Raw genomic sequence first — 17,943 nt, forward strand, 5'->3', positions numbered from 1 at the left:
CGTTGCCATGCTCTGCTGCGGCTGTTGTGCCTGGAAGACAAGAGCCACACCGGTCCTGCACTGCTTTCAGCTCTGTGGTCACAGGCCGATCAGTGGCTAACCCTGCTCAATTTGATAGTTGGTAAAGTGGTGTGCGACAACGGTGCCAATCTGCTGAGCGCGCTGAAACTGTGCAAAATGACACACGTGACATGCATGTCACACGTCCTGAACTTAGTCGTGCAGTGATTCATTGCCAAATACCCCGGGGTCCAGGACCAGGACGTCTTGCGGCAGGCCACGAAAATCTCTGTCCATTTTAGATCTTACACGGCCATTGCTCGCCTTGCTGACGGTCAGCGGCGACACCACCTGCCCATCAGACGTTTGATTTGTGACAGCCTGATGCGCTGGAACTCCACCTAATATATGCTTGATAGGCTGCTCCAGCAGCAACGTGCCATTAACAACTACCTGTACGAACTCTGCAGTAGGACAGGTTCTGGGGAGCTTGGTTTCTTTTCACTGCGCCAGTGGCTGCTCATGCGCGACGCATGCAGACTTCTGCAGCCATTTGATGAGATCACCAATATGGTCAGTCGCAGCCAGGGCACCATCAGTGACATTGGGCCATACGCCTTCTTTCTGGAGCGTGCATTGTGTCATGTCATTGATCAAGCTGTCGAGGAGCAAGAGCTGGAAGATGAGGAAGTCGAAGTCGCAATACTGAATGAATTCCCAGGAGGGCTACTCCATCTGAGACAAGTCAGCAGGAGTCTGAAGAGGAGTCAGAGGAGGATGGTGGCTTGGGGGAGGAGTAGGAGGAGGAAGAGAAAGAAGAGCAGGCTTTAAACTGGAATCCCTGGTGTTGTCCATGGCTGGGGGAGGAGACCGAGGACGACATTCTGGGCGATGAGCAGGAGCCAGGGCGCTCCACCGCTTACAAATTTAGCGCAAATGGGGGCCTTCATGCTCCAGTGTTTGAAGAGGGACCCCAGTATAAAAAGCAAAAAGGTCAAGGACCAGTACTGGGTGGCAACGTACTTAGACTGTACTTAGTGCTGTCAGAATGTAGCATTTTCAGGCCTCGCTGCGAGAGATGCTGCATTCTGCTGTTGCGGGCACTGGCAGAGGAATTTCCACCCACAAAGAAACAGTTGCGGGTACCAATCCTACCGCGCATGCAAGAAGAGGGCGGTTTGAAGATGTGTTGGTCACTTCGGATATGAGATCATTCTTGCAGCCAACCCATCGACAGCCGCCCTCGGGGAGCGCCTAGACCGACAGGTGTCCGGCTACATCGGGTTAACGGCCGATGTGGACACTCTGAGAAACAAGGAACCCCTGGACTACTGGGTGTGCAGGCTTGACCTGTGGCCAGAGCTGGCACAATTTGCCATGGAACTCTTGGCTTGCCCCTCGTCGAGTGTCCTGTCCGAAAGGACGTTCAGCGCAGCAGGGGGATCGTGACCGATAAGCGCACTCGCCTACCTCACATTTCTAAAAATTAATGAGGCATGGATCTCCGAGGAATTCAACACCTGTGATGACCACGTTTAATTGAATTTCCTCATGCCAGCCCACACATATATCCGCCATGACCCAGAACAAATCATGGTTCCTGTCTTATGTAAATACAGCCTTTTCTGTCCGGTGAATGCCTAATGTTTGGGACCTGTACTCCACTGGCCTGCAGTAAAATTGATTTCCAATGACCGTCTAATATACCTCCAGCCACATAATCACTTGATCTTTTCTGTACAGTGAATGCCTAATTGTTGGGGCCTCGGAGGAATTCAACACCTGTGATGACCACGTGTTATCGAATTTCACCTATTATCATTTGGGGTTTATCAAGAGGGGGGATTTCGTTAGCCATGTTTTTAATCCAATTTAATATTTTTAGTTCATTTAAACATATGTATTTGACATGTATTTGTACTGGCCTGCAGTAAAATTGATATCCAATGACCGTCTAATATACCTCCAGCCACATAATCACTTGATCTTTTTTGTACGGTGAATGCTTAATGTTTTGGGCCTGTACTCCAGTCGGCTACAGTAAAATTGTTATTCAGTGACCGCATAATGTACCTCGAGACACATAATCACAATTGCTTTTATGTCAGGTGAATGCCTAATTTTTAGGGCCCGTACTCCCGTGGCCTAAAATAAAAATTCTCTAGGCTCCAGCAGGGCAAATTTTTGAGAATTTCACTTTAAGACGCATAAAAATGGCCCATGATTAAAATACATATTTTTTGTGAGAATTTTTGTCATTAATCCCCCTCTAGTACAATATGTCACTGTTCATGTTGTGGGACTATTTGTGGGACTATTTGTACACTTCTAGTAAGTATTTGGTGGCTGCAAATATGACCTGAAGGTTTTTCAGGTTCGCCTGCCATTAAAGTGAATTGTGCCTGCCGCGAGCTTGCGGTTCGCGAACATTTGATCTCGTTCACACGATCGCGTTCGCGAATCGTCCCGGCCGATGTTCGTCCATCACTACTAACAATAGGCAGAAATCTTCAACCAACTCCCTTCTCCCTTTTTTTCTGATGGTATGCCTGTAGTGAAAAGGAGCAGGTTTACATTGCCCATGAAGGAATTAGGATGGGACTTTTCCTCTCAATTGGCCCCATATCAGTACACTGACTTGTGCACCAATATAGTATCCACATTTTTGGTAGGATATAGTTAAGTATGTTCTAATAACAGGTTATATGACCAGACAGTCCTGGTGTCCTTAAATGGATATTGATTACGAAACAAGGGTTCCCTGTGAAACAACCAAAGGTCCCCTGCTTCTGTCTTTGCCCTTGTAGAAATCAATCTTGATCACTTTTGCTGCAAGCCCTGGAGGATCAAATGCTTGGAATGGTAGTGGCTCTGGCTGTAACAGTCAATTTCAGTGGCAATCATCACACTGATGCTCCCTTGGGCCAGGGCAGTGTTAGTAGAGAGCACCCTTTTTTACCTCAGAGAAAACCCTGATGTTGGGGCTTCTGTCTGATGGTAGTTGGGTTGCCCTTGATGTTATAAGTTACTTGTGGGTGCAATGCAGGAGATGTAAGGTGCAATGGCCTGCGTATGGTGCAGGACTCAGTAACTAGGCCAGATGCTGAAAATAAACATTTCTCTTTACTAAAGTTCAGAATGGGAGTTGTAGTGTATCCAACAATATAAAAACACAGTTCCAAATAGTTCAAAGAGATTCCCAGGTAGCAATATATGGATTTGAGCAAGGACAGAAATTGAAGTACTTCTTTCTTCTATCTGTCAAAGCCTACAGGATCAAGATCCACTGGCCAGGACTTGTCCAAGTGTGAATTGTGTTTTTGAAATGTCTCTGTCACTGCAGTAAACTCGGTAGGAGTCTTAAGCAGCAAAATACCTTACTGACTGACTCCAGTCCTCGGCCACACAGATTCTAGACCTTCTCGGTTCCTGGAGTACTTGATGCAAATAATCTGATTCCTCAGAGACATTGGGCCAGATTTATCACGACTCTGACAGCTCACTCCACTTTCACATATGGCTAAAGTCAGTTTTAGCCAAGTCAGATTTATGATCGGCCCTTTAAGACTGTAATGAATGTGGTTTGACGGTAGCAGTTTATCCGTCAGTAAGCAGCTTTACAAAAGTTGCACGTCTTTACAAAAAAGTTGCATGTTCTATTAAAAAGTCTCATAAGATAAGCATGGTCCTCACTGGAGTGAAATTGCGCATTTTTTTAAATAGTCGCAATAGTAAATCTGTCTAGAGATTCATTTACATATGAAAACACGCCCACTTTCTGAAAACTGGCGAGCATAGTGCAGAGCAGAAAAAAGTCGCAAATTTTTGTGCCGTTTTGACTTATTCACTCCATTATTCTGACCTGAGCTAATGATAAATCTGGTCCAATGAATCTCTGAAACTATAGTACTGTAAGGTGTTGAGCACATGTTTCAGCTTTCATTTTCCTTGGCAAGGGACCTAAGCCCATACCTCCTGCAGGAGCTGAGTCTACATTGTTAACCCCAACCGATCCATGCAAAAGCTATACTGGGTACATTACAAAGGCATTAACAGATAAAACAACATTAAATACATACCTGCCAACCGTCCTGGATCTGGCGGGACAGTCCCAGATTGCAGGGGCTGTCCCGCTGTCCTCATACAGGGTAGGTATGTTCCGCTTTCTGGCAGCTGTCTCTGCTTGTCGTGTGGGGGGCGGGGCCGGCCGGCAGTCAGCCTTCTCTCCGCCTCCTCCGCAGTCAGAGCAGCCGATGTCCTGCTGCTGTGAACAAGGTAAGTATGTGGTGTTTCTTTTTTTAACTTTCTGTGAGGGACACATAACAAGGCATATTACTGGGGGCACATCTAGGCATATTACTGGGGGAACATAACTGGACATACTACTGGGGGCACAGCTGGGCATATTACTGGGGGCACATAACAGGGCATATTACTGGAGGCACAGCTGGGCATAATTCCGTGAGGGGGCACATAACTGAGCATATTACTGGGGGCACAGCTGGGCATAATTCTGTGAGGGGGCACATAACTGAGCATATTACTGGGGGCACAGCTGGGCATAATTCTGTGAGGGGGCACATAACTGAGCATATTACTGGGGGCACAGCTAGGCATAATTCTGGGGTGCAAAGGGGGCATAAATACTGTTCGGTGGCATGAACGGGGAATAATTACTATGTGGGGACATTAAGAGGACTGGTTGGGATTAGGTGCATAGTTATGTTTTGGGTGGAGTTAGAGGCGTGGCCAAGTGTGGAAAAAATTTGCTGCACAATGTGTCCCTCTTTGTTTATTTAGAAAGTTGAGAGGTACAGTATGTAAATAACATTAATTAACAAGAACAGTTTGAGGGTACCATGGTCTGGGGTACAGCAACATCATACAAGGGGTTAAACATCTGAAACCAGGGGCTTCCCTGATCATCAATATTTATTAGAGTGGGGCCTTTTGCCTAACTGCATATACATGGTTACAGTCACTGCCTGCCACTCATGATAAGCACACTCTGCTGAATCAAGACCTTCAACTACCGTACTTCACTCTATCCTGTTATTATTGCATTTTGAGCAGAACATTTTGGAATAAATTTCCTAAACCCAAACATGCATTCCAATTGACTCCAGCACTATTATATAATTTTCTCAAAGTTTCCATATGCTTTACAAACAGTTTTGATATGTCATAGCAACATATCAAAGGTTTTTGATATAAATCCGAGCGCTGAGACGATCTCTAGAACGAGAAGAAAAATGCTCATTGCAGAAGATGGGTGTCACGGCGTAGTGTGGTAAATACACTCAACACTGAAGGGAAGGGAAAAGGTATTAGGCCTGGAACCTAGGGAAAGGGAAATGGTCACACCTACTGAGTCCCTACGCCAAACCCTGACTGCTATCAGTATGAATAGACCTTGATGGTAGGAATGTTCATACACAGAAACCTAAGCCCAATCTAACCCTAACAGGGCCCTGCAGATAGTTTCAGGACAAGGACTGCCTATTCCTTCCAGATAAAGGAATAGGATACCCCCTCAGGCCTAATATCAGGAGGTAGGGGAAAACAACAAAGAAGATACACTTAACTTCCAGAAGTATGCGGACGAGCAGGAACTCAGAGAGAACCAACACCGGGACTTCCACAAACAAGGAGCTATCAACCGCATAGCATGATGGGTGAGGCCAGACTAAATAGAGGAGAAGTAATAACCACTTAAGCTACACCTGAGACAAGAGGTGTAGTCATCCCCAGCAACAACACAGAAAGGTGAAACCAAAGAGGCTGTCAATCACGTGCAGCCAGTCTCCTCAATCTTCTAGTCCCTGTCAGAGGCGGGACTGTGACAATGGGTTTAATAGAAAATCAATTAGTCAGTCTCCAGTCCGTCTCCTGGGTACTCTTTCTGAGCACTTATATCTAGTAATCAGTGGGGTTCTCAGCACTTGGACCCTCACTGATCAAACCCTTTGATGTGTCCCTATGACATATTAAACATTTTTTTAGGTCCAGGGACACTTTAAGCCATCCTGCCTGTCTGGGTCAGGTCTTTCTGTGTTTGTTTTCACTGTTTCCCTTTCATTGTATCTCTCACATAATCGTATTTTATTGCAGTCACTTTTTGGCTGTCAGTGATTCTCGCTCTCTACAGATGCTGTGTGCTTTGGCAGACGTTCCAGTCTGGACTGCTGCACTGCAGGATATTACACCTGGCGGAAACACAAAGTCTACCAGTTCTTGGAATTCAGAATGACTGAGAGAGGGCTGATTAGGTGGACTTTCAGCATGCACCACATAACAATGTACTGGAATTGTGCACCAGCTTACGTTACAGTCAAAATCCCCAGCTCTGTGCAAAGCAGAACATCTGGATTTACATTAACACTTTCATCACCAGAAAAAAGGGTAGCTAAATTCAGTGTAGATATACCAGTAACATCCAGGCCCTGGTGCTTGAAGGGGCTCAAAGGCTCCTGTACCCCACCAGTATTATAAATGGCACAGTGTAGGTAGGGACCCTGTGACATATTTTACAGTGCGTTGAGCTGCAAGTTTGAAAAATAATTTACATTTTTTTATTCAAATATTTTTTGATAACAAGTTCTTAATGGGTAGTCTATCAGCAGTTTTGGCTGTACTAAACTGCTCACAGCACTAGGTAGGAGTGTTCAAGGGAAGACCTGGAAAAACATATTTTGTGTAGTTATTTTTTATCATTAGTGTGAATACCTAGTTTTATTCTGCCAGATTCTTCTGCTATTCACTGCTAATGTGGTTCACTGTTAATGTGGTCTACTGTGCATTATATTTATTGTGGGGTTTCGCTCTGGTAGATAGGGTAAGCGAACGCAGTACAGAGGCAAAATACAAGTTCTTAACTCAAACTTCAGTGTTTATTCACACTTGCGGCAGTTGCATAAAACAACACGTCACTTTGCAGTCTTTGATGTTAATTCACACACAAACGGAAAGTTCAATTTGCACAGAACAACATGTCACTTTGCAGTCTTTGGTGTTAATTCACACACAAAGGAAAGTTCATATTGCACAAGTCACCTTGTTGGCAGTTCTGCCTCCAGTAGTCCACAGCAGGCTTTAGGGGCCCTGTTCCCCCTGCACATGACTCTCAGCCCTCCAGTCCGGCACAAAACCTCAGATCCCAGCACAGACACTCAACTGCTGAGCCCAGCTGCCTATTTAGGGACAGCCAGGTGCTGCCAAAACCCGGACCGGCACTTAAACTCCGGTCCGGTATTTGACCTCACCTGGCTGGAAATCAGCCCAGCAGCAGATGCAGGGAGGAAAATACCTGCCTTCCCAGACAAAACCCCTCACTGTGTCACTATATATATATATATATATATATATATATATATATATATGCATTTATAGCTATATATAGGAGTAAGGGATCATTTACCAGCCCTAGATGCAGTTGCTACCATGGGCTTGTCCCACCCCTCTGATCTGGAAGGAGCTGTCTTTGGAGATAGCTGACCTCCGCACGACCATCTCGCAGATCCAGAGACCACCGGCTACTGTACTAGTGGTGGTTACCAGGCCTGTCTCAAACCTAAAGTTGCCCTCCCGGACAGATTCTCTGGGGGAAGTGATAATTTAATTTTGTTTAGGGAGGATTTCAAATTGTATTTTAGGCTACGTCCACACTCATTTGGGGATGAGATTCAGAAAGTTGGTGTGGTTATTTTGTTGCTTAAAGGGGATGCTCAGTCATGGGCTTTTTCTCTTCCGGCTGGATCGCAGTCTCTCCGGTCGGTGGATGAAGTTTTCAAAGCTCTGGGTCACATCTGTGATGACCCAGATCAGACCTCCCTAGACCAAGCTACGTGGCCTTCATCAGGGCAGGGAGAGAATTCTGCTGAGATATATTGCTCTGAGTTTAGGAGGTGGGGTATGGACACTGAGTGGAACGATCTGGCTCTCCATAGTCAGTTTTGTCAGGGATTATCAGAGAGGCTGAAGGACGCTTTGAGAATCCTGAGTCTCTGGAAGCCGCTATGTCTCTTGCAGTACACATTGATAGATGCCTGAGAGAGAGATCTTGGGGCCCCCACTCAGGACGTACTATCACATAGTGTATCGTCTTCCTCTGACACTTTGGGTGAAGATACTCCTGGGTTTATGTCTGGGGACGAACCCATGCAATTAGGGTGAGCTACTCCTGGACCTACTTTTAAGCGTATTAGTCATAGGAAGGGAGTGTGTTTTTTCTGCGGACAAAAGGGACAATTCATTGATGTATGTCCATGCATTCAGCGTCAAAAAGAACTAAAAAAGGGGATGTCTAATTCCAATCTGACTCTTGGAGAGGTGAGAGGGGAGTCAGAGAACACCCGATTTCTCCTGACTGACGAGGTGGCGCTAGAGTCCAAGACTGTGGGGATTGAGGTGTTTATCGACAGTGGGGCAGGGGTGAACCTGATTGATGCTCAGTTCGTCCGTATGCACGGGTTGTCTCCAAGTGCATTAGAGAAAAACATTTCAATTTTTGCTATTGATTCTGCACCTCTACCTCAGAAATGTTTATCTCAGATGGTGCATGACATCCGATTAAGAGTGGGTGACTTTCATCAGGAATTCATCTTGTGTTTTGTGTTGGAGGCTCGCCCTGCTCCGTTGGTTCTGGGTTTACCATGGTTAAGCAAGGATAATCCAACCATCGATTGCCTAGACAGATTCTGGATTGGGGTGATTTTTGAGTTGACAATTGTCTGAATGCATCTTTTTCTGCTTTAACCACCAAAACATTACCCTCTTTTATATCTTATTTTACCAATGTATTTTCTGAAAGTGGGTGCCAGGATTTACCTCTGCTTTGGGAATATGATTGTCCTATCAACCTTATTTCTGGAGCTAAGTTGCCCAAATCTATGTTGTATAACCTTTCTGGACTCTAAAGAACAGCCATGAGAGAGTATATTACCGAGATTTTGGCTAAGGGACACATAAGACCTTCCAAATTTCCAGTGGCAAGGTTTTTCTTTGTTAAAAGAAAGGACGGAACTCTTAGACCATGTCTGTATTTCAGTGAGATCAATCGGATTACTGTCCGTGATCCTTACCCCCTTCCTTTGATTTCTGATTTGTTTAACCAGATTGTTGATGCCAAGGTGTTTTCCAAGTTGGACTTTTTTGGATCAAGGAAGGGAATGAATAGAAGATGGCTTTTAATACCCCAGAGGGTCACTTTGAGAACCTGGTCATGCCTTTTGGGTTGACCAATGCTCCTCCGGTTTTCCATCATTTTGTAAATTACATTTTTCATCACCTTGTGTGGAGGTTAGTTGTCGTGTATTTGGATGACATACTAATTTATTCTCCAGACGTGGAGACTCATCAGGATCACGTTAGACAGGTGTTACATATCCTAAGAGATAATAAATTGTACACAAAATTGGAGAAGTGTGTTTTTGCTGTAAATGAGGTGCAATTCTTGGGCTACCTGCTGTCATCTTCAGGTTTTCGAATGGATCCAGAGAAAGTCTGTGCTGTATTGGACTGGGATCGACCCGAAAATCTGAAGGCTCTTATGCGGTTTTGGGGTTTACCAACTATTACCGAAAATGTATTCAGAACTATTCGACAGTGGTGAAACCCTTAACTGACATGACTAAGAAAGGGACAGATGTTTCAGTGTGGTCTGATTCTCCGTTGCGAGCCTTTTCTGCGTTTAAGGAGTGCTTCGCTTCTGCCCTTATATTGGTACAGCCGGATGTATCACAGCCTTTCATTGTGGAAGTTGACGCGCCCGAGGTGGGGGTAGGAGCAGTCTTTTCGCAGGGTCCGTCACCTGGTAAATGTCGCCCATGTGCATTTTTCTCAAAAAAACTCTCTGCCGCAGAGAGAAATTATGATGTGGGTAACAGAAAGTTGCTGGCCATTAAGTTGGCTTTTGAGGAGTGGCGTCATTGGTTGGAAGGGGCGATTCATCTGATCACAGTGTTCACAGATCACAAAAATCTGGCTTACCTGGAGTTGGCTATATGACTGAACGCAAGGCAGGCCAGATGGTCTTTGTTTTTCACCAGATTCAATTTCATTGTCACTTATCATCCTGGGGTTAGGAACATCAAGACAGATGCCTTGTCACGTAGTTTTCCTGGAGGTGGTGATTTTGAAAATCCGAGTCTGATACTGTCGGAGGGGGTGGTGATATCCGCTCTATATGCTGACCTAGAGGTGAAGGTGTTAAAGGTTTAGAGAGGCGCACCAGAGTTTTGCCCCTCTGGGAAATTGTTTGTTCCATCAGAATTCCATTATAAGGTGTTTGAGGAACATCACTATACGGTTCCTATGGGACACCCTGGGAGTAGATCCACTGCCGACCTCATCTCTGGTATATTCTGGTGGCCGGGGTTGCGTAAGTGTGTTGAGGTCTATGTGTCGGCCTGTAGTATCTGTGCACGCGCTAAGGTGGAACATACTCGACCTTCTGGATTTCTGCTTCCATTGCCCATACCGTCCAGACCATGGACTCACTTGTCTATGGATTTTATTACTGATCTGCCTAATTCGTCTGGAAAGACAGTTATTCTGGTAATAGTTGATCGTTTTAGTAAAATGGTGCACTTTATAGCATTGCCTGGTCTACCTAATGCTAAAACACTTGCGCAAGTGTTTGTTGACAACATTGTGAAACTTCATGGCATTCCCTCTGTCGTGGTCTCGGATCATGGCACTCAGTTTCCAGATTCTGGAAGGCGTTCTGTACTCGGCTGGGGGTACAACTGTCTTTTTCTTCTGCTTTTCATCCTCAGACGAATGGACAGACAGAGCGCACTAATCAGAGTCTGGAGACTTACTTAAGATGTTTTGTCTCTGAGAACCAGAAGGAATGGTCCTCGTTTTTGTCTTTGGCAGAGTTTGCCATAAACAATCGTAGACAGGAGTCCACTGGTAAGTCACCATTTTTTGGGGCATATGGGTTTCACCCGCAATTTGGCACATTCTCTGGTTCAGATACGTCTGGTATCCCTGAGGAGGAACGTTTTTCGTCATCATTGTCTTCTATATGGCGGAAAATTCTAAATAACTTGATGAATATGGGCAACAAGTATAAACGTGTGGCTGACTCGAAAGGTCACCTAAGTGTGGGTGATTTTGTGTGGCTGTCCACAAGAAATATAAAGTTGAAGGTTCCTTCTTGGAAGTTGAGTCCAAGGTTTATTGGTCCATATAAGATCACTGCCATTATTAATCTTGTAGCTTTGCGTCTTTAACTTCCTTAGGCTCTGAAAATTCATAATGTGTTTCACAAATATTTGTTGAAGAGATATGTTGAACCTTTGGAGTCGCCCCCCTTGCCACCCGCTCCTGTCATGGTGGACGGCAGTTTGGAATTCCAGATCGCCAAGATTATTGACCGTAGATCTCTTCTATCTTGTTCACTGGAAGGGTTATGGACCAGAGGAGAGGATGTGGGTACTGGCATCTGACGGATAAGGTTGGTCCTGGGTGCCCGGAGGTCACCTGTAGAAGGGGGGTACTGTCACAAACGTTCCCGCGACAGGTGGCAGGAGAACAATGAGACTGACATGTTTTCTGTTTGTATCAAATGACGTATGTGTTGTTTCTGGTGCTTGCCACACCTTCTATCCCCAGGTGTGGCTATTATGGTAATTTAATCTTCTCTATTTATTGTAGTTTCTCCCACTATGCTATGCGGTTTATAGCTACAGTTTCAGTTGTGGATAGCTGGTGTGTGGATCTCAGCTGAGTTCCTGGTGCTGCTTTAGCCACTTGAAGTTAAGTGTTTTCTTTCCCGTTTGTATTTTGTTTGGGTTATTTTGTATTTTGCATCTCCCTGGCATTTGTATTTAGGCCTGAGGGAGACTCCTGTCCGTCCTTCCTTTTGGAGGAACGGTTGTCTCAGTCCTGACATTAGTACCAGGGTCCTATATGGTGAGTTATGACTTTAGGTATTCCTGTGTTCGAACTCACCTATCCCTGGGGTCTGTTCATACTGGTAGTTAGTCAGGACTTTGATTAGGGTTTTACTAGGAGGTGTTTATCTCCTTTCCCTAGTTTCCAGGCCTTATTCCCTCACCCCTTTTCCTCCTATGTTTGGTGAGGTATTTCCCTTCCACACCCGAACGTGACATGTACTTAGAGGACGGATTGGCCATCTGATAAAGGACTTCACCCATCAGAGGGTATTGTAGAAATATGTATTGAATATAGAGCGAGAGGAATTGCACCCCTTGTCTGAAGTGAGAAGATTACTTAGACTAACCAGAAAAAGACTCACCAGAAAAAGACTCACATAGGTAATAAGAACCACCTTATTACCCATTCCTTTAGAAAACTATCTATACTGTCTATACACCTTATAAAAACTGTGTCTACTTTTGCAAGTGGTTGTGTGTATCATCTCCCGAGTTGATCAGTAAAGTACAGTTGATTTGTTTGAACCTAAAACCAGCCTCATCATTGTGCTGCATCACATTGTGCTCTGCCACTACATTCAATCACCTTATACACCAAGGGTACTACACCCACCACCTGGCAGGAGACCTCAGACCAGGGTGTGCCCCAAGAAGACGGATGCATACTTCTCTTCACTGCATGGCCCAGGGAGCAGCAGAGCAAGGATTGCCACTGTGAGTACCACTACCACCATTGTTGCCACTACCACTACCCCATCCTCTCTCTTGCCCTCTCCTGGGCTCGCTGTACATTGAGCTGCTTCACAGCTCCTCCCCTCTTCTCTGTGTGACAGCCGTAACATCCAACCAGGAGACCAGTATATCTGTCACCCAGAGGTTCTGAAGCAGCTCAATGGAGAAGACTTCACAGTAAAGCTCTATCTCCAGTGAACTTGCAAGAGCAGAGTCTGGCAGAATTAAATTCCATATTCTCATTACTCCTCATTATAAAAAATTCCACAAAAGATGTAGTATGTTTGTACTGCTCTTCTCAGCCCCTTCCTAGTGTTCTCAACAGTTGGTCACAGACTTCCTTTAAATAGTATTGCAGGATTATGATAGGTCATCAATGTATCATTGCGGGAGTCCGACCTCCGGGACTCCCCCCCCCCCCCCGATCCGCATAGCAATGGGGGAGCAACACTCACAGTAGCACCGCATACCACTCATTGTAGTATCTGACACATAGCCATTTATAATATTTATGTGTGTCTGGTACTGGAGTCATCTCTGTTTACTTGAAAGGGTTGCACTGAATTACATGGCAAAATTTGTATGGACTTCAATATGTTGGGTATACTGGGTACGGCAGTGAAGGGGTTGCTGTGCTCCAATGAGTGCCCCTTCCCTCTACTAATGAGAATGTTGCCCCCAACAATACATTTATGGCGCCAGAAAACCCATTTAAAGGCAATAACAATTTTACATGTAAGAGGGCCTAATAATTACAATATCTTTAGGATAGGCCATCAATATGAGATTGTGAGGGTTCAACTCTCAGCATCCCTACCAATTAGCAATTTGAAGGGATTGCGGTGCTTGAATGACTGGTGCAGCCTCATTATTGTTTACACTGTCTACTAAGTAGCAGTTGTGCAGGGTTATACAGCCTTTTCCTATTAAGATAAATGGGACAAAGCTGCAATAACCTATAGATCTTCTGCTCGATATCTTCTTGAAAAAGGTGTTGGAATGGGGGGACTGAGGGCTACTGCATCAGTTGCTGCAAGTGGTGTACACAGAGATGATGGGGCATCATGGTGAAAAATATGGTACCACCTCGTCTAATGCAAACATTAACAGCCACACAAAAAATTTCTGAAAGTTTTTTTTTCTTCAAAGCTTTTTAGTAGACTGTCTATAAATGTATGGACAGGTGGGAACAGGCAGTTAGATTTTGCCTTATTCTAAGGAATGGTTTGGCACCCATCCGTGATCCAACATCTAGAAATGTTTGAATGTATTGCCAGCAGCCTGCACTAGAGGTCCATCTGGGTGCTACTAGTTGGGGTTGTGTCCCTGCACAGTCTGAGACTGGCAGCACTGATTGCATAGTGTCAGACTGTGGACACTCCTCCAACTGGTAATATCCAGATGGACTTTTAATAAAAACTGCTGGCAATCCATACATAAATGCATACATAAGAGTAATAGAGGAAACGAAAGGCACAATGTAAAGTTGTATGGAAAGATCTCCAGAATTGTTATTACATGGAGGATATAAGTAGTTACTGAAACAGTCATGCCAGGCCCTCTTAAAGTCTTCAGAGTCCCTTTAAATCCAACCCATAATTATAAAACATTTTGATGATAAAAAATTATCTCCAGGTTTGCCAGCAGTGCCACCTGCTTTTTCTGTTGAACAGCCTTTGGTGTCCACCTCAGTAAATGTGATGAAGCAGTCTTGCTTCTTTCTCTGGTCTTTCATATAGAGGGATCTCTAGTGTGGATGATCCAGCTTCTTCTGAAGCTGCAATGTCTTCTCTGCTTGTCAGAGATGCTGAGTGAGAAGAGATTAAGAGAGCATTTCTGCAATTCCACTCATTCAGCGTTTACTCTGACAAGCAGAGAAGACACTAGCAGAAGCTGCTAGCTCACCAGTTGCCTGCCCATTGGAGTAGAGGGAGACACAAGACGGAGCTCCTGCCTTAACACATTTATTGAGGGACACAGAAAGTTGGCCGCATGTGTGTGAGTGACCGGATAGGTGTAGTATTTGTGCTCACGGTTCTGAAGCTCCCTGGGCTGGAGTTCACTGAAAAGTGAATATTGCCCATTAATACCATGTGCAAGTACATACAGTAAAGGCAATATACATATCAAAGCATATACATTTTGTTAACCCTTTCTTTTGCACTTTGCAGTGTACTGACACTCTGGAGCAGTGAACGCGATACTAACATTATCCCTGGACTATTTTGGGATATAATCATAATTTTTACCAGGTGTAAATACAAAAATGTTTATATTTATGGCCTAAATTAAGCCTAAACAATATTCTTCGTGGGGCAACCCCTTTAATGTCAACTTGGGGTGCATACCCTCAGTGAATGGGCCACAAAGTAGCTATATGGGCTGTATCTGTGGTATATATGTCCTTGGTCTGTGGCTGAGTAGGATTATTGATTATTCTTGGGGGCCCCAGACATAGAACTGATTGGAACCTTGTCAGCCCTTATGGGCTATTTTTCTGTAACCCCTATTCATTTAAGTTACCATGCCTTTTCAGCCAGCCTCAATTGACAGGCCCCACAGGTCAATTAGCTGTAGGGGACAGCGGCTACAAACAGTTCTTTCTCTCTGGAGGGTTCTGGTCATCCATGCCTGATTGGAGGTCAGGAAGGAATTTTTTCCCCTAAAATGAGGAAAATTGTCTTCTTGTTTTTGCTTTCCTCTGGATAGGTCTATCTTTTTAACCACCTCAGCCCCCCTAGCTGAAACACCCTTAATGACCAGACCACTTTTTACACTTCGGCACTACACAACTTTCACCGTTTATCGCTCGGTCATGCAACTTACCACCCAAATGAATTTTACCTCCTTTTCTTCTCACTAATAGAGCTTTCATTTGGTGGTATTTCATTGCCGCTGACATTTTTACTTTTTTGTTATTAATCGAAATTTAATGATTTTTAATGATTTTTTTGCAAAAAAAATGACATTTTTCACTTTCAGTTGTAAAATTTTGCAAAAAAGACGACATCCATATATAAATTTTTTGCTAAATTTATTGTTCTACATGTCTTTGATTAAAAAAAATGTTTGGGTAAAATAAAAATGGTTTGGGTAAAAGTTATAGCGTTTACAAACTATGGTACAAAAATGTAAATTTCCGCTTTTTGAAGCATTTCGGAAAGTAGACACCCTAAGGTATTCGCTGATGGGCATAGTGAGTTCATGGAACTTTTTATTTTTTGTCACAAGTTAGCGGAAAATGATGATTTATTTATTTATTTTCTTACAAAGTCTCATATTCCACTAACTTGTGACAAAAAATAAAAACTTCCATGAACTCACTATGCCCATCACGAAATACCTTGGGGTGTCTTCTTTCCAAAATGGGGTCACTTGTGGGGTAGTTATACTGCCCTGGCTTTTTAGGGGCCCAAATGCGTGCAAAGTAGTTTGAAATCAAAATCTGTAAAAAATGACCGGGGAAATCCGAAAGGTGCTCTTTGGAATGTGGGACCCTTTACCCACCTAGGCTGCAAAAAAGTGTCACACATCTGGTATCGCCGTACTCAGGAGAAGTTGGGGAATGTGTTTTGGGGTGTCATTTTACATATACCCATGCTGGGTGAGAGAAATATCTTGGCAAAAGACAACTTTTCCCATTTTTTTATACAAAGTTGGCATTTGACCAAGATATTTATCTCACCCAGCATGGTGAACACATTCCCCAACTTCTTCTGAGTACGGCGATACCAGATGTGTGACACTTTTTTGCAGCCTAGGTGGGCAAAGGGGCCCACATTCCAAAGAGCACCTTTAGGATTTCACCGGCCATTTTTTACAGATTTTGATTTCAAACTACTTTGCACGCATTAGGGCCCCTAGAATGCCAGGGCAGTATAACTACCCCACAAGTGACCCCATTTTGGAAAGAAGACACCCCAAGGTATTCTGTGAGGGGTATGGCGAGTTCCTAGAATTTTTTATTTTTTGTCACAAGTTAGTGGAATATGAGACTTTGTAAGAAAAAAAAAATAAAGAAAAAAAATCATCATTTTCCGCTAACTTGTGACAAAAAATATAAAATTCTAGGAACTCGCCATGCCCCTCACAGAATGTGATCAATGACAGGGGGGTGATCAATGACAAGGGGGTGATCAGGGAGTCTATATGGGTGATCACCCCCCTGTCATTGATCACCCCCCTGTAAGGCTCCATTCAGACGTCCGTATGTGTTTTGCGGATCCGATCCATGTATCCGTGGATCCGTAAAAACATACGGACGTCTGAATGGAGCCTTACAGGGGGGTGATCAATGACAGGGGGGTGATCAATGACAGGGGGGTGATCAGGGAGTCTATATGGGTGATCACCCCCCTGTCATTGATCACCCCCCTGTAAGGCTCCATTCAGACGTCCGTATGTTTTTTACGGATCCACGGATACATGGATCGGATCCGCAAAACACATACGGACGTCTGAATGGAGCCTTACAGGGGGGTGATCAATGACAGGGGGGTGATCAGGGAGTCTATATGGGTGATCACCCCCCTGTCATTGATCACCCCCCTGTAAGGCTCCATTCAGACGTCCGTATGTGTTTTGCGGATCCGATCCATGTATCCGTGGATCCGTAAAAATCATACGGACGTCTGAATGGAGCCTTACAGGGGGGTGATCAATGACAGGGGGGTGATCAGGGAGTCTATATGGGTGATCACCCCCCTGTCATTGATCACCCCCCTGTAAGGCTTGATTCAGACGTCCGTATGTGTTTTGCGGATCCGATCCATGTATCCGTGGATCCATGTATCCGTGGATCCGTAAAAAACATACGGACGTCTGAATGGAGCCTTACAGGGGGGTGATCAATGACAGGGGGGTGATCAGGGAGTCTATATGGGTGATCACCCCCCTGTCATTGATCACCCCCCTGTAAGGCTCGATTCAGACGTCCGTATGTGTTTTGCGGATCCGATCCATGTATCCGTGGATCCATGTATCCGTGGATCCGTAAAAAACATACGGACGTCTGAATGGAGCCTTACAGGGGGGTGATCAATGACAGGGGGGTGATCAGGGAGTCTATATGGGTGATCACCCCCCTGTCATTGATCACCCCCCTGTAAGGCTCCATTCAGACGTCCATATGTGTTTTGCGGATCCGATCCATGTATCCGTGGATCCATGTATCCGTGGATCCGTAAAAACATACGGACGTCTGAATGGAGCCTTACAGGGGGGTGAGCAATGACAGGGGGGTGATTAATGACAGGGGGGTGATCAGGGAGTCTATATGGGTGATCCCCCCCCCCTGTCATTGATCCGT

The sequence above is a fragment of the Bufo gargarizans genome, chromosome 6 (genome assembly GCF_014858855.1).
Source record: "Bufo gargarizans isolate SCDJY-AF-19 chromosome 6, ASM1485885v1, whole genome shotgun sequence".
Classification (NCBI taxonomy): Eukaryota; Metazoa; Chordata; class Amphibia; order Anura; family Bufonidae; genus Bufo; species Bufo gargarizans.